This window comes from Micrasema longulum, unplaced genomic scaffold (genome assembly GCF_059751315.1).
Source record: "Micrasema longulum isolate JH-2025_06_02 unplaced genomic scaffold, ASM5975131v1 h1tg000046l, whole genome shotgun sequence".
NCBI lineage: Eukaryota > Metazoa > Arthropoda > Insecta > Trichoptera > Brachycentridae > Micrasema > Micrasema longulum.
Genome location: NW_028277253.1, coordinates 458,020 through 480,105, shown reverse-complemented (window position 1 = coordinate 480,105; position 22,086 = coordinate 458,020). Strand labels below are relative to the sequence as shown.

Below are 22,086 nucleotides of genomic sequence, written 5' to 3'. Positions count from 1 at the left end.
AGTTCATATCATATTCCTTTATTCCATACAGCGACCAGTTGCGCCTCTATTGGTCAAAAATATTACTACTGGATTAGACGAGATTACTCTGCTGACTTAAAAACACAAATTCAAATACGTCTTTAACCTAAAACTTTAGAATCTTGTTCGAAAAATCACACTTGCGATTACAGTAAAATCTTGCAGCTTTCATTAATGCAATTTAGTCTTTCAATACTTTTTCTAGTATTCTTTAAAATACATCAATTTGACTTGACGACAGTCTAAGGGAGGTGAAAATATAAGAGGCGCGATGTAGAAGTCTGGATGAGAACTTAGAAGATATCGTAACAGTACTTATTTATTTATTTATTTGACGGACTTATGCAGTCCATTCTAACGGTGGTAAAAACAATTTATTATAATAAATACAGGCACTAATAAACGTATGAGGTAATATCATACATGGTAAAAATAGTAAAGGTGATTGTTGAAATAAATCAAAATAATACACAAAATGACGATCGCTTTCAAAGTGGAACGGAAGGTTTTCATTGTATAGTGTTAATTTTTTGTGTATATTTATTTCTTAATCTTTATTTTAATTGTAAGATTCAATATGTCCATGTACTTGTAATTTTCTAAAACTGAACGGTTTGGGTAGGTAGGAAGAAATCGCCTTAAGGCAATATGTCCGCCCTTATATGTATAGGTGTAAAAAGTTTTAAATAAATTAAAATAAGGTCTGTTGATGCCTGTGAATGGTCCGGCTTCTCCTGGATGAGTTTTCTGTGGTTTCCTCTTCTTAAAGCAAATGCGGAGAAGTTATTTAACAAGGCCACAGCCGATTATCTCACCAGATCCTCAAAAATGAGGGAAAATAGAAGGAATATACCTTTTGCAGTAAATATAAGCCTTGTACATAATAAGCAAGGCAAAAAATAAGCATCTCCCATAAATAAATAAAAAAATATCATTCATTCTAATATTTAGTTAGTTATTTATTTATAAGTGAGTAGTTTTAGTTTTTAATTAGTGTTTTTTTTAATATTAATGAAGAATTACTTATAATTACAAACACAAAAAATCTCCATCTTAGAACTGGCTGAGCCATGTTAAATTAAGATTAACCTTTTTAAAAATTGATAAGGTATCCCAAATAAAATACTGTTATTTGATAAAACTTAACCTTTATTTTTTTAAATACACAAGAGTAATAAATGTACAACAGGGATAGAGAACATTTTAGATGTCTGTCATTGGCTGGTTTCAGTGGTCACGTTACACACTGTGTAACATTCACCATTTTGCGTATGTTCAAACATCCATATTTCTTCAATTCTTCCATCTGTTGATTTTGGTGAGTGGCCTTGAGTGTCACCTGGGGGCGTTCTGGTGCTCCAAAGAGTAGTAACTAACGTTTCCTATCACTGTCGAGATAAGGGGGTTTGAAATGGGTGAAGGATTTATTTATTTATTTTATTTATACTTCCCCTTGTCCCTACCTTGTAGACGATATGGGGTGGTTTTAGAGCGACAGTGAAAGGGACATTGAAAGTTGTAAATGTAAATACTTGTTCGCGCTTTTCCTTACTGAAGTTGGTTAGTAAAGGATGAAATACAATCAATTCGTAATGAAAAAAAAATGCTTGCTTGTATAAGTGAATCCGAAGAAGGACATGTTGTCTTTAAAACGGATTCGGGTATGTGGTGGATGCTTTAAATGTTGATTTTAGTGAAGTCAAAGATCTGAAACCTTTATTGTTGAGAAGATATACATTTGATCGAATTATTTCACATACTAGGCAACGCCTGAAAGCAATTTTACAATTTTAAAAATTCTTCTTGGACCAGTTGGTATTATTACATAATTTTGAGTTTGTCCAAATGTTGGTAGACAAAAGACTGGATGTCACCCCCTAGGGCGTCATTAAGATTAACAAATTACAACAGGGGTGAGAACATTTTAGATGAAATGACCTGTCATTGGATGGTTTGAGTTTCCACTTTACACACTGTGTAACATTCACCATTTTTAAATCCAGTCTTTCGCCTACAAACATTTGGGCAAACTCAGAATATTGTAATATACAAGAGTGTATGATGTGAAGCGTTTCATCTTGTTAGGACTTTATCGAATGGTTTGACCAGAGGATATTCCATATTAATTTGCAAATACTCTAGTAATAAATATGTAAGTATATCAAGTAATAAACATGTATGAATAAACGATAGTATTTTTTAAATGTAATTATTTTTTTTCATGGTTTGGACTGCAAATGGGTCCGTGGTCCTACCAATAGCATTAATATTATTATAGAAATATAGAAATTTTGCATGTCAATAAAAATGGTTTTCGTTTAGATAATTTAGAACGATTAGAAATTAGTAAAGCCATTAATCAAAAACTTCAAATAATCAATAATCAATTAAATTTAACTTCGAGTCCTCTTTTAAAACTATTCCTGTTATGATTTGTTTTATCTTCTTTCTCTCTCTTTCTTTCAATTTTCTATCTCTTTCATACAATATTTTATTATATAAATAGCAACGCGTGTAATTATAAATTAGTTAAATTCCTGACGATGAGGTAGTAACCTCGAAACCGGTCGAAGTGTAATTAAAAAAAATAAGTGGTTTATACAAATTTATAAACAAATAAGTGTAAAATGTCATACCACAAAGTGAAAAATGTTTTTGATAACAATATTATATTAATATTATTTATTCAACATTGTAATGCTCTCTAGCATAAGGCGAATAAATTTAATATCATCCTTGGGAAATGTTAATTTAAAAAATCAATTATAATAAATTATACTGTAATCATCATTTTTCTTTATAAAAATACTATTTGCATTGTTTATATTATTTATATTTGTTTTCCTGATTTGAAAAAAAAAACATTATTTTTTCAGAATAGGCATCATATTAAAGATATGCCCTGGGTATCACCAAAAATAAATTTGAAAAAAAGTATAACGCAAGTATATTTTTTTTGTTTTGAACCAGTTAAGAAACTTACTCGTGTGGATGCCCACTGCGTTAACCATTACACAGATAGGAAGTTAATAGAAAATTTTAGTCTTGTTTGTAAAATGATTCAATTCATAAAGATTATTTACTGACTTCATATGTCGGAAATTATTATTCAACGGAGACGTCTGCAGCCGCTCGGGTAGCAGTTATCCTCGCGGACCGGCGGAAGAAATGGGAAGAGGAAAAGCACGGAGCGCCGGCGCGCGGAGTGGACAGCGTGCGCAAGCCGAATTTGGGCGCGCGGTGCTCGCGCCAACTCGCGTTCAACACGAACAATTGTCCAAGATTTAACGAGCTTCTATAAACTTTGGCAGTATTGTCCAAAAAACACCCAAACACATATTTTTTACGGCGAGTTTATTAAAAAAACCGTTCAATAACGTTAAAAGGAAGTGCGCGTGCGTAAAGCGCGAATTCGGCCATCACGCTCCCCCCGCTCCGCTTCCCGCTCGGGGGGAGCGAGAGATCCGCGGCGTCTCGCCTCCGCCGGGCGGCAGAGTTCGGCCAGAAATAGCACAGCTGCTACAGAACAGAACGATCGAACTGTCAATCATATGCATACGAAGTTCCGGAATGGCGCGGACGGACGTGTGGCGCGGGACCGGCGCCAGGCTTCGCACCGACTCGATCTTCCAATCTCGGCTCCGCTAGGCGACACGCCGCCGCCGCTCGGCACTCGCGCCCGCTCCCGGGGATGAAACTTCCTTATCGCGGTAAGTCATTTAATTTACTATCTCTTTAAGTTTTATTTAAAACAAACGTTTACAAAAATTAAAAACACCCGGAAAACGCTCTAAATTTATAAAATAAAATGTTTTTTAAAAAACGTTTTTATTTTAATTTTCAAAATTCAATGTAAATTTTAATATATTTTATTTAAATAAAAAGGCGTAATTTATGAATATAATTGAAAACACAAAACGAAAATTCATCATAAGAGGAATTGTAATTAGTTATAATTCAAATTAAATATTAGCCATTGACCCTTTGTTTAGCGAAAAAAAAATTGATAGAAGAAATTAAATCGAAAATAAAAATAAAATTCAGACATTTTTAATAATACAAACATGTAAAATAGAGCAAAAAAATATTATTCATGTGTTAATTGTATTTTTAATTTTCCGTTATTTTATCGTGACTGCTTTAATGATTTGTTAATTAATCAGGTAATTATTTGGTACGAGATTAGTAGGTGGCTAGGTCACAATGTTGACTCAGCCAGCATGTAGTTTATGCCGCCCAGCACCTTTTACGAGAAGGAAATTACTGTAATTTGAAGGGCGATGTTATGTACACCCCAACCCCGTTTCAATTCACTAGGTCGATTCTAAATGAGAAACATTGTACACTCCATTTAAATTAATGATGTATCCAGACTAAGTAATCTACTGACATTTATATATTACATGCCACAAAAATTCACTCGAATTATTCTCCTTAGTTTGACAATAAAAATTTCTACACCACAAACTATTATAAAAAAATAGTATTTTTCTATAATTAATCGTTTTAAAGCGAAAAGAAACACAAACATTTGTATTTATAAAAATCATTGCGATTGAGAATTAATCATATTCGAATTTACATTTTTTTTAAATATAAAAATGATTTACGCTTTTTCCATCAAATCAGGTCGAAACCGACAGTATTAAAGAAATTATTTTTATTGGAAACCCTAAGTTATGAATATGATAATGTTCAAATAGAAGCTTTCTCAAAATTATTGTTTTAAAAATGCCACAAGTAATACATAAAACGCATTATTATTTCCCTATCCGTACCCAGTGGTACATAGGGCGATCCATTAGCCAGCCAGGAATCGAACCCAGGACCTCAAAAATGGTAGGCAAACACGTCAACCACCACTCAACGAGGTGTACTTATCTCCGCTCGATTTCCTTTTTCAGAATTTTTACCCGAAAGTAGCCATTGGGCCTAAAATGCTAGTCCAGGGTTTTATTTTTTCTCAGTCCGAACTGTATTATTTATCCGTCCGGACACAAAATAGAGGGTAATGATTTAATTAAATATTGAGTTCACCGGGGTTGAATCCGGAACCTCTGTGTGTCCATTAACGAGGGTGGCCGCATACACAATTTTCAATGAAATATTATTTGTAATGCAAAGTTGCGTATGATAGCGCTGCATTTTATCTGATGTTTCTGGTCCCCTATTCGCAGCTGATGGTGCATAGGGCACTACATTGGCAAACCAAAAACAGCCTTGTTATCTCGATCATTCGTCACATGATGGTAAGGTTTAGTCTTACGCTTTAGGTGTCGGTCCAAGGACAGCGAGATATTGCATGGAGGGAGAAAACCCACCTCCACCCGCAGCTGTTAGAGAGTCCCGGGGGACTCTCTGTCAGCCACGCTATTTCAACGAATTTAATTCAACATACATTTATTATTTTATTTTCATATATTTTTTTTAAATCAAGTGATTTTAGTCAAAATCTAGGGTAGAAATGCCTCCCTAGAATTTTTTTTATATATTATATTATCGCAGTATAAAACTACATATTAAAGCAATATTTCATGTTAAACTTGCTATAAATCCAACCCGCAACCTTAAGCATGTTAGCGAAACGCGCCAAACATTTCACTACCAGGCGGACTAATCTAGATTTGATTATCTATTTTTCAGGATTGCACGAATTTTTCACTTATTCCATAAATGTGATTTTATTGTCTTTTTTTGCATTTTTTAAAATTTTCTTATAGCACACGACAACATGTTTGTGCGTAGAGTCCACATAACGACGGAGGTCCGTTAAGGAACTAAAACTTTAACATATAATAAACACAGACACTATACAAGAATATCAGAATAACATCACACACAACAATCATAATTACAATTCTAAAACGAGACAAGGACAACTCGGACTCTATTACCGGGGCTAAAATTATACTATAAACTACTAGTCAAAACTAAACAAAAGACTCAGACAACTTTTTCAAAAGACACTAAAAATATTATTATCAAAAAAAGTACGAATTCATCAATGATGAAACAATATTTTGTTTAATGCATGTAATAATCTGTGAGGGTATATAAATTAATTTTAAAAATGCATAAAAAAGACAAGGGGCCCACGAACTAAAATGTTATTTACTTGGCGCTTAATATCCAACATATCCCTCCATGTAATTTTTCAAACTTACAGTGAACGGGGAAATGAATGCAGTAGAGTTGAATTATGTTAAATTGCCGTGCGATGAAATTGAAAGATAATAGAGTTACTCGATTATTTACAATTTTTTTTTTTTTTACTCCGAAATAATTCGATAGGAAGATCCCTGATCGTTAAAGCGGATTTTAGTTATATGAAGAAAGTGCTTTCACTGTAAATGGCTTAACATATTCTATTTTCTGTTGAGATAATATATCTAGAAATATTATTTTTAAAACTCTCTATTGAATGAGTCATTGATACGGGAAATTGGATACAAAAAATGTTTTCTAATAAGCGGTAAAAATTAAAACATTAGTACAGCTAAGTTTTTTGGAAATGAATTAAATTAAATAAGACAACTTTGTTTTTAACCAATATTTTGTTTATTTATTTATATTGATTCACGTTTAGTATTTAGTTAACACGATAAAAATAAAATAGAAAAGAATTCATTAGTTACGAAAACCTTGACGAAGAAGCTTGTTTGCTATAAAACTGGTAAAAATAAAAATTGTGGTTTAAAACAAAGTTTTTTTATTTATTTGTTATGATGAATAACCACAAACTTAGCGCTTCAAATTTAACATTTTAAAAATTATTTTGAACGACGTCGACGTTACACAGCTAAGTCCTTTCGAATCAACCAATGATAGTGTTGTGGTAGATTTCCAGGTTACGGAAACCCAATTTTTAAATCAGCAGAACTTTCCGAAGAGAACTTGTGATGTCACTCGCGGAGTTTCTCAATATTACAAAACCGTAAAAAATCATAGCTTATAATACGATACATAAAAAAACCGAATCAAAGAAAATGGGCTTGGTTTGACAGTATATTAACAAATAAAAAACAGCTCTGAATTTTGTCATTGAAGTGTCATTCTTACTTTCCACCTTAACGTTAAATAATTTGAAATAAAAATTAAGTTGCAACCTATATATCAATATATTATGGCGATAATAACAGTATATTATACTTAGTACATTTTTCATCGGCAGCCTCCGTGGTGTAATAGCTAAGGCGCTTGACTCACACACGAAAGGTTCCGGGTTCGATTCCCAGAAATGAGTAAGTTTTTAAAAATATTCCAATTAGAAACCTTATGATAAAATCAGTTCGACATTGAAGTATAACAGACATTCAAAATTCAATTCGAAGGGATGAAACGGACAGTGATTTGGCCGGATACAGAATATCCGGCGCAAGGTGTGAGCGCGAGAGCTTGGCGAGGATTGGCGGTGGCTGAAAACTTCATGAAAATGTATTTGAACATTGTTTTTCCGTCACTCTCTCGCGAATACTTCCCGATACTGACTGATTTTTCCCAGCTTAAATCGACATAATCGAAGTTTCGTTGTCCCCCTTTCCGCAACACAAAACTAAATCTACGTTTGTTTTTATTTATAAATTTATGGCGTAAATAAGTACATATTTATTACCAGGCAATCTAGAGGCAAAATGAATACGGAGCGTCCTCTGGATAGTTTAGTCTCCATCTACATCTCATCTTCGATCTAACATGTTCTAAGATGGAGATTGTGTCAGTAAGTTTTATTTTTTTTTCAAAACTACTTATTATATTTGAATACAATACGTTTGAAGACGGCAGGTAAAAAGGGGTTTTGGTTGATATGGTTGAAACTTGAAAATATCTCCTTGTTCTTTTTATTTATACATTTAAAAAAATAATAATTTATTTTTATTTTTATTTTATTAGGGAAATCAACAGTTCTACATACATATTTATGTTTTGTAATTCATATTTGTTTAAATATTCTTATTATTATTACCATAAACATACATTTATGTTTCATTTTTCAATTGTAGCTAGTCCATTTTCAATTTTTTGTGTTTTTTAAATATTAGAGTTTTAATAATTTACCCATATAAATCAATTTTGTTGACCATGTTCAACGAGTTGTAAATAACTTTAAAAATGGAAATCAAGTTGGTCATTAAGGGATTCGAACCTCGGACCTCTGATCCGTAAGTCCGCAACACTAGCCACGGTACCACAACCCGATACCCGATTTATACTTATGGTTTAATTTTTATTATTATCGGCACGTTTTCTAACTTATATTTACGTTTTATTTTATAATTATGAATGGTTTATTTTTTAATTGTTATAAAATATTTGCATGTAACAACGAACTGATTTTTTATTTCGACCGGTTTCGAGTCGTACCCGTCTCTTCGTCAGGACACCAATTAAACTTACATTCATAACTCACTATAAACGTTCATCCTAGTTGTTGCACAAAAATATAAAGCCAACACGACCTGCATTTTAATAATCAACCCTTACATGCACTGATTAGGTTATGAAATTGTTTGATGTTGTGAGACCATTGCTATGGAACATCATATAACGGGCTATATTGAAAGGTTTTTTAATTACTAATCAAAGGAACGTGATTTTTTAAAGCTTTCCCAATAATACATATTTCCACATTATTTCATATTTATCCTTTATTATTGCATGTAACTCATTTTAACTCGTTTTATATTTCTGTGCGACAACTACAACTACGAGTATGGTGAATGTGTAAAGTGGGTTTTGCATGCTGGTTGAATTAGTGTCCTGTCGAAGAAACGGGTACGTCTCGAATTCAGTAGACACAGAGGAGTCGGTAAGTAGTTGTATAAAAATATTTAATAACATTTAGTTAAATGTATGACCACAAAGTTAATGCTTTAAAAAATAATAGTATATTTTCTAATTTATATTTATGCTTCAATTTTAATTATTATAAGAGGTATGTTTGCCAATTTACACTCGTGTTTTATTTTCTAATTACTCGTATTAATGATATATTTCCTAATTTGTATTTATGCTACAAAATTTATAATGTTTTATTTTATTTGATTTATTTATCCATGCATATACATATATATTACAAAAAAATACAATAATTACGTATACCTAACTCTATGAGGTATATTTATTATCGGTATGTTTTCAAGTTTTTGTTTATTTTTTATTATTTGAGATTATTATTATTTAAAAAATTTAGCATCATCCAACGAAGAAAAATCACACGTTAAAAAGAAGGTCCTGCCTAAACACATGAATTTTCTAGCTAGTCAGGATTAAAAAACAAAGAACCTCCGTACATTTTAAAACGGTGAAATAAATAAATAAATATCAGGGTATTACTTGCAAAACCAGCAAAATACAAAATGTTAAAAATGTCATAATACAATTGTTTACAATAATTTTTACAAAAATGTCAGTTCAAAATACGGCTTTATTTGTGAAAATCTGACTTTCAAATTATTAAGTTTGTTGCAAGCATGTCAACCTCTACTTTACGATTGCAAAGTTGGCATTCTCCAAAATGAAATTTACTATCTCACTATTTATTTTTTAATCACTATACATATAGAAAATATCATCATTTACGCACCTAGTGGTGCATAGGGCATTGGATTAGTACACCAATCGCAGAGTAACTTGATCATTTCTGTTACATAAGGGTAAGATGATCAGCCTTAGGCTTCAGGTGTCAGTCCAAGGGCTATAAAATATTCGAGTGTATAAATATCTTTTTAAACAAATATTTCATATCAACCATGTCGGGAATCGAACCCGAGACCTCTTGCATGGTAGGCAAACGCACTAACCACTATTCCACGAGGCCGATAGTATAAATATGAACTGGTTTTAGTAAAACTTTGAAATATAAAAATAAGGTTTAAGCAATTATTGTATTAGTTTTTTGTGATTTGCCCAAAATAAAGAATGATGATTTTTTCCGAGTTATACCCTCTCGTCTTATTACCCTTATATCTCAAGTGTGTTCAAAATCATTGCTCTAGTGCCATGATTCAGGTTTTGCCTCGTAGTGCAGTGGTCAGCGAGTTTGCCTACCATGCAAGAGGTCTCGGGTTCGATTCCCGACAGGGTTGATACGAAATATTTATTTAAAAGGGTATTTTTACACGAGAATATATCAAACTACTTGGACTGGTACCTGAAGCGTGAGACCGATCATCTAACCTTCATGTAAAAAAACTTTTATAAAAAAAATAAAATTATAAAGATTCACAGCATTTAGTGTACCAATATGCACCATTAGGTGTGGAAAGGGAATGATGAAGTGCTATAATTCAGGGAGGAAATACGGGAATACGTTTGTATGGAGAAAAGTGAGACCGCGTGTCTTCTTAAAAGTACTAACTTGCCACTCCTCGAAAAAGTCACTCTAACATTGACGTCGCGTCAGACAAAACCGGAACTAAGTGGCCGCGTCTTCAGTGAGAAGTAAACAAAAAAACACGTGTTTCTGATTAAAGTGATGTTTTATCTGATTAAACTTCTTAGATGTGTTATCTGCCAGGTTATGAACCTATTAGGTATTCAACCGGATACTTTTTACTATCAAGCCGGATACCAGATAGAAACCGGCTATCCATTTCGTCAACGATTATTATGTTACCTTATCCGTAAGTAATTTTGCATAGTGTACTGCATTCGCATACCAATTATTCATGAAATAAGGCGTCAATGCGCGGTAGGTAGTTCATCGCGTATTTATAACTACAAAAAAATAGTATAATGATTCTAGTAAAATATTAAAATGAATAATCATAAATATGATTTTAAGTATCCATCTTTGTTTAATTACCTTGTACAGTGAAAACGCTTTTTTATAACCCTTCTCTGGTTTGCCAAAAACATCGTGTGTTACATTGCTGTGTAGTCATTACACATGGAATATTCATTGGCAATTGCTTCAATTATTTATAGTTGAAGTCAAAAGTAACATTTCAAAAAATCAAGCTGCTAAAAACATAAAAAAATAATCAACCCATGTTCGTAGAGCGAACGAAAGAACCGCCCCTAGCGAAATTCGGAGAGCTACTAATTTGGCAGAAGTACTGGCAACTTTTCTGTTTGCGCTTGTGACGCATGAAATTGTCTCTCTCGCTCCCGAACATACCTGTAGTATTGAAAGTGAGACGTAAAGAGTGTGTGAGCCATTTGTATATTCGGTTCTCTTTTCTCTTGCCGGGAACACAGTGAACGGTGAACGGTGCACAAATCAAACTTGGCAAATAAATGTCTGTCGCAAGAGGCAAAATTCGCAGTTCAAAATGGAGTCCTGGTCTCGACGTTGATGTATGGGAGCGAAGTATGGACGTAAAAAAACAGGGGTGAAAGTAGGCTAAATGCTGTCGAAATGCGATCTCTAAGGTGAATTTGTGGTAAAACTATGTACATTAGATGTAGAAATGTTGAGATCCGTACATTATGCAAGGCTGAGATAAGCATTATTGACAAAATCACGAAAGGCGCTCTGCGTTGGTTTGGACATGTAGAGCGAATGGACAGCGAAAGAACGGCCAAAAATATTTACGATGCAAATGTTGATGGACGCAGAAATAGAGGAAGACCGAGAAAGACATGGCGTGACCAATACCAACAAATACTTAAAGATAGACACGTTAAAAGTCGGAATAATCGGTGCGCGTGCATGAGAAGATGTATGAATGTGGAGAAAGCGAGATCTGTATGCAAAGATAGAGTGATGTGGCCTTTTATCCTCTCTTCCTACCCTTACGGGGAATCGGCGTGATGGTTTGTAGTTTTTGTTGGTTCTCTTTTACGTCATACGCCGCGACATGCAACACATAGCTAAACTTTCCATTGTATTAGTGATTTATCTACGATTTCTGATAAAATGCTTTCTCTGTTCCCAATAAGTTATTCAATGGAAAAAATATTTTAACCAATACCTAAATTACAATATTTGAGTTTGTCCAAATGTTCGTAGACAAAAGACTGGATTTCACCCCCTCAGAAGTCATTAAGATTAACAAATTACAACAGGGATGGAGAATACCTTAAATACGTGAATATGGAAGAAAATAAAGAAGTTTAAAAGTTGAAAAATTGTTTTCAGGCGTTGCCTAGTATGTGAAATAATTCAGTCAGATCTATCTCTTCACAACAATAAAATTTTCAGCTCTTTAACTTCACTAAAATCAACAAATGAAAGAATTGAAGAAATATGGATGTTCAAACATAGGCAAAATGGTAAATGTTACACAGTGTGTAAAGTGGCCACTTAAAACCAGCCAATGACAGGTCATACGCCCTTTAAATGCCTAGACTTCCATATTCCCTTATTTAAGGTATTCTCCATCCCTGTTGAAATTAGTCAATACCTAAATGTATAACGCTGGAATATTGAAAATCTTAAGCTAGAATTTATTACATTTATAGAGATATTCAAATTATTAGATACACTCGACTTGTGTTCCATTCAACATAGGTTCCGGAGCTTATCTTGTATTTATTTATTTAAATCTTAAAGTAGGGCACACATATCATACATATTGTTATGTGTGTTCTAATAATAACATTGCAAATATATTTAATTTATAAATTGTTTATCACATATGTCTTGACCATTATTTTAAATTTTGATATGTTTTTTTCTTCATGAATATTTTTTTCCATTTCGTAATACTTTTTAATTGCTTTAAATAAAATTGAATTTTGTGACTGTCTTTTTCCTAAATGGAAGTCTAATTTTGTTCTTTTCTCTAGTATTGTGATCGTGTTCATGCTGGTTCCGATCATTTTTTTTCCAAAATTCTGTTTTTTTATTAGAGTTTATAATTTTATGAACAAATATCATTGTATTGTAAAATATTCTTTGTTTATATGTTAATAATTTCATTTCATTTACCATCGACTTTACCCTCGTGTATCTGTTTTTTTTCAAAATGATTCTAAAGGTTTTATTTTGTAATACAGTTAGTATTAGGTGGAAAATATTATTTTTCCTTGTATACACTAAACAAATTTAAAGCAGTGTAAAAGGTTATGACTTACGACTTTGAATTCAGGGTATGCAGCATAAATACTCCTTTTTTTCCTTTTTGGTCTTTTTCACTACACTTTGCACAGCAGAGTTGTTCGATAATTTTTAGAACACGATTTCAAATTCGCGTTGTATGAAGCGACATCTGTATTTAATTACAACTCACTGTAAATGCCGTTAATTTCGTTAAATGGATAGTGAATAATACGAAAACGTACCACGTATTTGCTGATCAGATAAGTTAAAATAATAATGCAACCTGTCTATGTATGTGTTATGAAGAGATAAGAAATGGTGGTGTAAAAATACTTTACCTAGATATGCATATATATATATAATGTTTATACTAGGTACATATTCTACCCATACATACAACTCTGCATCAGAATCGATTTTATTTATTATGTACCTATCTTTGATAATTTTTTCGACACCGGTTTTTGTTTTAATTAACGGTTTTTTCGGCACCGAAATTTTTAAAGCATTTTGTTAGTATTAATCTTTACACGTTGATTGTTAAATCATATTAACAGCAACTAAAAATATCACTGTTTTTATATTTTAATTGATTAATTAGCCTAATGTTTTCTTTTTTGGTGACATTTAATTGCATATTTATATATTTTAAAGCACCAGTAAATGACCATTGGTTAATAAAACAGAATATAATAAAAAATGCTACATGTATCCAGTCAAAAAACTATTAACACTAGAAACTATGACAAAAGCAGTAGGCGGACACATCTTTTGATTATAAACAAATCTATCAGTTTTGAACTGCGAGTTGTCAAAATGTAATAGCGCGTCTTCCCGTTATTGTTCTGAGATTGATAGTGTTTTTATAAGGAATGGTGTGGTAAGTGTTTTATTTAATGCTATTTTTTATTAAATTCTTTGAATATATCCATATTATAATGTGTTAGGGTGTTTTATATTGTTATGAGTATTATTTTTACTGGGGTAGTAAAGGTCATTCACTGGTGATTCTGCTCTTTTTAGAGTAATACTAATTATAATTGAAATGCTCGTATTTCAATACAAAAGTAAAAGTACTAAGAAAAATTATTGTGTTTTTTCATTGTTTTCTTTTATTTTGTACGCTTAAATAATGAAATTTATACCTTTAATGTGGATTTCACTACGAGCTGAACCTTAAACGGTCATTCATTGGTGCGTTGACCCTAGTCACTATTTACTAAATTAATATTGATTATTGTATGTCCTCTAATCTTTTTTTATTCTATTTTTTTGTTTGTTTATTGCTTTTGTCATTTTTTTTGTGTTATAAAATATTAGGTATTGTATTTTCTTTTCGTTTGGTATCCTAAATAGAATGCTGTTATTGGATTAAATTCTACTTTTATTTTTTTAAATGCATACTCGTACAAGAGTGTATAACGTGACGCGTTTTGCCTTTAACTTCTTTACTTATCTTGGTTTGTATAGAAATACTTGCTAAAATACCCCCCCACAAACTATTAGCACCATTATGCACCTTTGTCATTTTTAAATATTTTAATTTTTTTATTAAGGCAATCCATCCTAAGAAGGATGATTACGACACCGTTGTCTTTTAAACAGAAATTATTTTTAGTATATTGTCGGTCTCGTGGTTTAATGGTCAGCGTGTTTGTCTACCATGTAAGAGGTCTCGGGTTCGATTCCCGACATGGTTAAAGTGAAATATTTATTTAAAAGGTTGTTTTTACACTAAAATATTCAATAGTCCCTGGACTGGTACCTGAAGCGTAGGACTAATCATTTTACCTTAACGTTACAAACAAAATCAAGGTTCACAGAAATTTGTGAACTAATGCAGTGCCTTATGCATCATTAGGTGTGGAAAGGGAATAATGATGATGATGATGATTATATATATATTTTTATTGTATAAATGTTGAAAATTTCAGCGGAACACGTGAAATCTCAATCGAATCTTAACACTTAGTATCCCGGAGCCGTGTAAACACGTGATTATAACCACGCGTTGTATCCCGGTCCCGTGTTTTCACGTGGTTTACCAGCTGTCCAAAAAAGTGCATTTTATTGACATCTAGTGACTTGAATTAGTACTTTTTCACTGTTGGTAAACTACCTTGAGGTGATTTTCACAAAAATGGCGCTAGATAAATTATCCAACCGTAACAATACGTGAAAACACGGGCCTGGGGCACAATGCGTGGTTATTAGATTCACGTGTTTACACGGCTCCGGGATACAAACACAAAAAAGGAGTGAGACACTGTATAGGTGCAAACATTGCAATGTAGCTTTTCATAACGGTAAATTTTGGCAAAACTATCATACTAAAATGATTTATTGTTTTGTTTTAAATAAATATGGGAAGTTTCAATTGATTTAACTCAGTATTTTCATAATTATGACCCTTTTGAGAAACTCTTTACAAAGCATAAAATTTCACAAAAATGGGCCGGGCACAGGGTAAATTCTATGTGTATTCGGCCGGTGCTCAAAGTGTTAAGCGTAATTGTATATTTTGTATATCTTTTGAAAAATAACCCTATTTCGTTACTTCTCTGGGACTAAATGATAAAATTTTAGATATTTCAACAAAAAATGTAATTTTTGTGGAAGTGAATAAACAGATATTTTATAAAAATTGAAAAGTATTTTCAGGCGTTGTTTTTTTGCCGGTAAAAAAGAGTATAAACCAAATAAAAATGGTTTCAGGTATTGTATTTCACGAAAACTACGAGTGAAAGCACTCCCTTCACTGAAGTTTGGGTCATCCTATCGGTTTCGTGCAATCTAAAAAAAATGACAGTAAATGAGTTATTATCGAAAATTTCAATTTAATCAGCCGCGATTTAAATGAAATCTAACTCTTTTACTTTTATTGCAACTTTCACTGCGAGTTAAGCTAATTGTATGGAAGCCCTCTGTCAGATATCATCATTCTTCCTTATGACTATATTGCAATTACACGAATGGTAGTCAAAAGATTTTTTTTCTTCATGATCGGAAAAAAAGGCATATATGTAGCTCACAAGTTCGCAATACAGAAATTTTAGGCAATATAGTTGGTAACAATCGCAGAATTAGTAAAATTAGCAAATTACAACAGGGATGGAGAATACCTTAAAGAACGGCATATGGAAGTCTAGGCATTTATAGGGTTTATGACCTGTCATTAGCTGATTTAAGTGGCCACTTTACACACTGTGTAACATTCACCATTTTGCCTATGTTTGAACATCCCTATTTCTTAAATTCTTCTTTTTGTTGATTTATGTGTAGTTGAAGAGCTGAAACCTTTATTGTTGTGAAGAGATTCATCTGACTGAATTATTTCACATACTAGGCAACGCCTGAAAACAACTTTCCAATTTTTAAATTTCTTCTTGGACCATTTGGTTTTATTACAATATTTGAGTTTGTTCAAATATTTGTAGACAAAAGACTGGATATCACCCTCTCGGGAGTCACTAAGATTACCAAATTACAACAGGGATGGGATATATATAATTCCATATTCCCTTAAAGAAGGGAATATGAAAGTATATATATATGTAAATATGTATGGTATATATTATGGTCATTAAATCGTGCCACTATTCCTGGCATATTTCGCACTGAATCAATGGTTTCTTAAATATTTTTCCACAACCTGAGCATTTCCAGATTTTCTTCTTTGGATATTGCTGAAGTTTTTTAAACATTTTTTTGAAAGAAACAGCTTTTTTCTTCGTTTTAGTATTTTTAGTTACTTCATCTTCTTCTAAAATACTTTCGTATGGAAAACGGCTAAGATTTTGTGCGCGCACTCTTGCACACTTTGTCATTGCGCACTCTTACACATACCACCGCCATCCAATGAAACGTGTCAAATGGTCGTATGTCAGCTGCTTAGATAGATCTGTAATAGAAACAACAAAACAAAAACAATACGTTGCAAGAAACTTCCACACGGGAGAGTTTCTAGAATAGATAAAAAACTATTTTCTTACCTGTAATCGTTTATTTTTTACCTAGTAACACTCAGCAGACAACGGCAGCACGGCTTTAATTTACACTACCACTTGGTGATTGAATTTCTTACTAAACGTCATAGGTGGGAAGTTTAAATCAAAGAAGCATTCTTGTACACTGCGCACTCTTGTACCACTCTACCCTACGCACGAGTAGGTAGGTATGTAAAAACGAATGGGTACTAGAAAACTCTCGTCTTAATCTGCAGTTCTTATTATAAATGGAAATATTAGGGATTCGGTTATTGCAACTCATGTTTTGTAGAAAATATTTAAAAACTTCTTTATCGATAATTATATCATATTATGGAAATGAATTGAAATACTCAACTAGAATCCGGTAGCCATACAATTTCAACCGCTTAGAATTTCTATAGGTTGGCCATGTAAAGTCAGTACGAAATACTGAAAGAAACTTGTCTACTCGTACCTCGCCCGTGGAGAGCAACTTAGTTTACTGTATTGTTAAAATTCTATGCCTGTATCTTTATAGTATGAATTTCTTAAAACCATAACATTTCGAAGTAGAACTATTGTAATGCACGTTTTAAGTTTCTAAACAAGTACACGATTGAACACACTGGCAGATAGATTCAAGCTTTATTTAAGAGGAAGTAGTCCATTCGTGGGAATGTAAATTTTGACAAAATTGCACTAAAATATAAACGCACACATTCTCACTTTTAAAACACATTCATCAATTGAACGTAGTTGTGCAGAAAGCAGCTAACCCTCAATTTCGGAAAAATAATATATTGGTGTTATCGTGTGCAGTAAGGTCAATTCTATGTTCTGATAAAAACCGGCAGAAAAATAGTGTTTATTTATTTATTCATTAATATACACGGCACGCAGTGAGTGCCCTTTACCTTAAAAAAATACTTATTTTAATGAATATAAGGCTCAATTGTGGAATAATCTACCCACTAATGTTAGAGATACCCCTTCTTTATTTACATTTAAGTCAAAATTGAAATGTCACTATCTAAATATTTGAATTGTTACTTTATCATTCTTCTTTCCTTCCCATCCCCTCTCCTCTCTTCATCGTAAAGTGTTAATTTAAAAAAAATAAAAATATTTTGTTAATCTCTGTTTTTAATTTTTGTATAAAATTGTAAGATTCAATATGTCCATGTATTTATAATTTTATCAAAATGAACGGTTTAGGTAGGTAGGAAGAAATTGCCTTAAGGCAATATGCCCGCCCTTATATGTATATAAAGTGTCAAATAAATAAAAACAATATAATATAAAAACAAAAAATAAATCAATTATATTACATAATTACTAGCAATTTCGCATAGAGGACATGAAAAGATATAAATTAATGCGTAATAAAATAAATTAAACAATGTACGCATATGAAATTTAATTTCTTTAAAAGAAAATGTTTATCTTATCACGTTGCAACAGAGAAGTAAAACATTTTTGAGGAGGGAATATGAAAGTCTAGGCATTTACAGGGCTTACGACCTGTCGTTGGGTGGTTACAGTGGTCACTGTACCCACCGTGTAACATTCACCACTCTGCCATGATTAAACAAACACATTTCCTCAACTCTTCCATCTGTTGACTTGTGTGGAGTAAAGGAGCTGAAACCTTTATCGTAATAATAATAATTATAATTATAGATAACTTATATGGCGCCATTTTCGTAATATAATACCTCAAAGGCGCTTTACAAAGTGATTATATAAAGATATAAATTTAATTTGAACTTCTTAATTTAAGATAAATAATGTACTTAGTCACCACAGAATTTATTCAAATGATTTAGAGAACAAGTGGGCTTAAAGTTTCTTCCGAAACTTCATTTCACTCTCACAGTTTCGGACCTCTGCTGGGAGGGCATTCGTGTGGGGAGATTCATTCTTTTTGCAAGCATTTGGACATACACAGGGACAAATTTTTCGTGTCCAGGAATCGAACCAAGGACCTCAAGAATGGTAGACGAAGGGGCCAACCGCTACAAAACAAAGTGGACTAATCTCGATTTCCTCTTATAGGATTTTTACCTAAAGGTAGTCATCGAATTAAAAATCTTCGTCCCGGGTTCTGGTGGGCGGAACTTTTTTTTTATCGCCCCGGACGCGGTTCAAGTCTTGAGCCCTGCATATTCCTAGACTTCCACATTCCCCAATAACTTTTTCGTATCTTTTGATTGATTCTCACAATCAACTAAGACAAATAATCCAAATTGAGATTAGATAATTGAATATTCGCGGCGCCTCTTAATTGAATCACATTTACGAGATTTCTGTTGAACAAGTTGTAGATCGTCGGCGCCGACCGCCTATTTTACATGACGAGTCCATTAGTACAGGATCATTCATTTACTTTGCGCATTTAATGGCGACATTTTTAAGAGGTATTTAAGAAACATTATGAAAATTATCCGTTTTGAAAAAACATTATCGTCATTATTCCCCTTCCCGCACCCGGTGGTGTACAAGGCACCGTATCCCATTATTAAATGCAGAGTAATTTTTTCCTTTATTTCTTTAATTTTATTTATTTAAACATTTTTACTTTGTATTCTTAATCTTATTGTAAGTCTTTAGTATTTAACAGAGTACAATACAAATGAATTTTATTCTCAATTGCTCAATCAAAAATAACGAGCGACGTGCTTAAAAACATGCTAAGCATTTGAGCGACACAATAAACAATAATGAACACGCTTAAGTTATCGCAGTCATAATCTCTAAGTCAACGCGTGTGTAATCTCTAGGTCAACGCGTGTGTAATCTCTAGGTCAACGCGTGTGTAATCTCTAAGTCAACGCTCGTGTCGGTCTGTTTTTGTTTTCCTCGTAAAAAATACAGTTCACTGGCGAAAAATCGACGTTTACTATATAAAATAATACAATAGATTGCATTTGCAAAATAAAAAGGAGTCTCTAATACAAAAAAAGGGAAAATTAAATTGCAATTACTATGGCGACTGCTTTTCTTGACATTTGGCTTGCCAACCGCCGGCTAAATGCAAAAAATAGCATGATAAATCAATAAATGAAAATAGCAGTTTTGGAATAATTTCCAAATTTGCATCGGTGAAGATCAAATATGTGATTGCGCAGCAGGATTATACGTCGCGAAACGTAAATATTTTGACATTAATTATTAGGTGTTCACGGATGTTGCATTGCGATCACGAATACGATAAATACCAAGGTGAGAAATTGTTATCACGTCGCTTATTAGCACGTCGATAGTTGTTTGTGGTTGAGCTACAGGAGTTACTACAATTCAATTTGAAATATTAACATTTTTAAAAAGCATATTGTTCAACATCTTAATAACTAAACATATATGTTTTTTTTTTTATTTTATATTTTTATTCATGTAAATATACTCATGACAAAAAAAAAAATTACGTACCGCTAACTCTATGAGGCCATGAGCTCTGTGTTGAGTTGGGATACAACATAAAAGAAACAGGAAATAATAAATTTCGCAGTTCTCCTGAAAATGGCTCTCGTTTTGGAAAACTTAATATGTTCACAACTATATATGTATAAACCAAAAACAAATTCTTACGCAAATAAAATAAATTAATGAAAATGCTTTTAAGAATAAAGGAAATGGTAAATCTATGACTAAGCGAGATAAGGTCGTTAATATTACATGCTTCGCAGATGATGCAACCGTAGTGTCAGAATCAGAATATGATTTACAACGCATGTCACACAAGTTTCATCCTGCATCTCAGCATTTAAAACAGTTAGTTAAACCAACACCATCACATATCAGATATATATAGTTTGATAACTTATATAGCGCCATTTTTGTGAAAATCACCTCAAGGGCGCTGTAAAATTAATGAATATCCCAGTACGTCTTGCAGCTACAGAGCGCATGGACGGTTGGGATTCTAGTTCCTCGTTTTCAATTAAGATCAATCAAAAAGTATAACAGATAGGAGCTAGATTACAGGACGTCTTGCAGCTACAGAGCGCATAGACAGTTAGAAATTTAGCCCCCATATACACATATGGACAAATAAGTTTATTGTATTAATGATATTTAAAAAAAATAAAAATTTGAATGATAAAAAGGAGTAACATTACAACACGTCTTGCAGCTACTAAGCGTATAGACGATTGGAATTCTAGACCCCTTTTATGAAGGTAAGGTGATCAGTCCTACGTTTCAGGTGCTAGTCCAGAAACAATGAAATATTACAGTTTAAACACATTTTAAAATCAATATTCATTGATATCTAACAAATAACATATCACGTCTACTCTGCTAAAAATTGACGATCCCAAGACCTCAAAAATCGTTCGCAAATAAGCCAACCACTACACAACGGGGCGCACTTATCTCCACATTTTACTTATTCAGGACTTTTACCTAAGAGCAGTCATAGAGTCGAAAACACTCGTCCGTTCCGTTTCAAAGACTGAGCTGTATTATTCATCTATTTGTTAAAGCAAGAAGCCAAGTTTCGAGTCTTAAATGATACCCGCTGGGATTATTTTTTTAAAAATATACCTACAAGAATAACGGTTGTTATGTCATTCGTAATCGAATTTCAGTTTTTCAATTTTAAAAGAGATGTAGGTAATGAGGAAGGTCAGTTGTTTTTTAAAATGATTATTTATTTTTAATATATGAGTTTGTCCAAATGTCCGTAGACAAAAGACTGAATTTCACAACTATCAAACTGAGACAAATTTAAAAAATACTTTTATGTATCGCATTTTATCATCGCTACGATTTTTTAAAGTTTTGTAATTTTTTTATTACTCCGTGCGAGACGTAATTAGTTCTCTTCCTGATTGGTGGGTCGGCTGAAACTGAAAATCAATATATAAAAAAAAATATATAGTTTACACGGTTTACCACCTTTTACTTTACACATTCATTCAAAATTAAATACACCTACTACATTAGTACACGTTATGATAACATTAAAATAAAACCAATTACATTAAAAATTCTATATTACTAGAATATTTCAGTCCCTGGACTGGCCTGAAGCATTAGACTAATCATCTTACCTTTGTGTAATAATAAATTATAAAGATACATTGCGATTGATGTACCAATGCAGTGCCC

General features: G+C 32.6%; 1 protein-coding gene across 1 annotated transcript in view; it reads left to right on the top strand.

Moving 5' to 3' along the window:
• Positions 1-3,185: 3,185 nt before the first annotated feature.
• Positions 3,186-22,086, top strand: part of LOC148285221 (plasma membrane calcium-transporting ATPase 2-like) — an 88,964-nt gene continuing 70,063 nt past the window's right edge. The window contains exon 1 of the mRNA XM_088228462.1: positions 3,186-3,731. The gene's annotated coding sequence lies outside the window, so the exon portion shown is untranslated. The remainder of the gene's footprint in view (positions 3,732-22,086) is intronic.